This window comes from Pyxicephalus adspersus, chromosome 2, assembly GCF_032062135.1.
Source record: "Pyxicephalus adspersus chromosome 2, UCB_Pads_2.0, whole genome shotgun sequence".
NCBI classification, from domain to species: Eukaryota; Metazoa; Chordata; class Amphibia; order Anura; family Pyxicephalidae; genus Pyxicephalus; species Pyxicephalus adspersus.
In genome coordinates, this window is record NC_092859.1 from 60,247,488 (window position 1) to 60,248,027 (window position 540).

The following is a 540-nucleotide window of genomic DNA, read 5'->3' on the forward strand; positions in this document are numbered from 1 at the left end:
GGGAAATTAAATCAATTTTTTTTTTTCTTGTTTTCCCTTGTGGGAAAACCTGGTGCGTCTTATAGTCCGGAGCGTCTAATGGTCCGAAAAATACGGTATATATGTACAGTACAAGCGAGTGCAGAATTGTATGTGCAAATGCGTAGCGTACGCACGTTTTCCACCCAGTGGAAGTGAAACCAGAAGTTTCATATCTGCGTTCTGAATATGCTGCGCCTGTTGTTTTCAGGGAGGGACCTTCACTACATTATTCGAGTTTCTTTCGTTTAGTTTTTTTGTGTTTCTTTTCTTGTTTTAGTTGCATGACCTTACATGTATGCCCATGCATACACATTTAAATGTGTGTATGTACACACATAAATACATTATGCATACACACATTTAAATGTGTATGCATACATACATGCACACACACACATTTAAATGTGTATGCATGCATTTATTGTGCATACACACATTTAAATGTGTATGCAGGCATGCATTATGCATACACACATTTAAATGTGTATGCAGGCATGCATTATGCATACACACATTTAA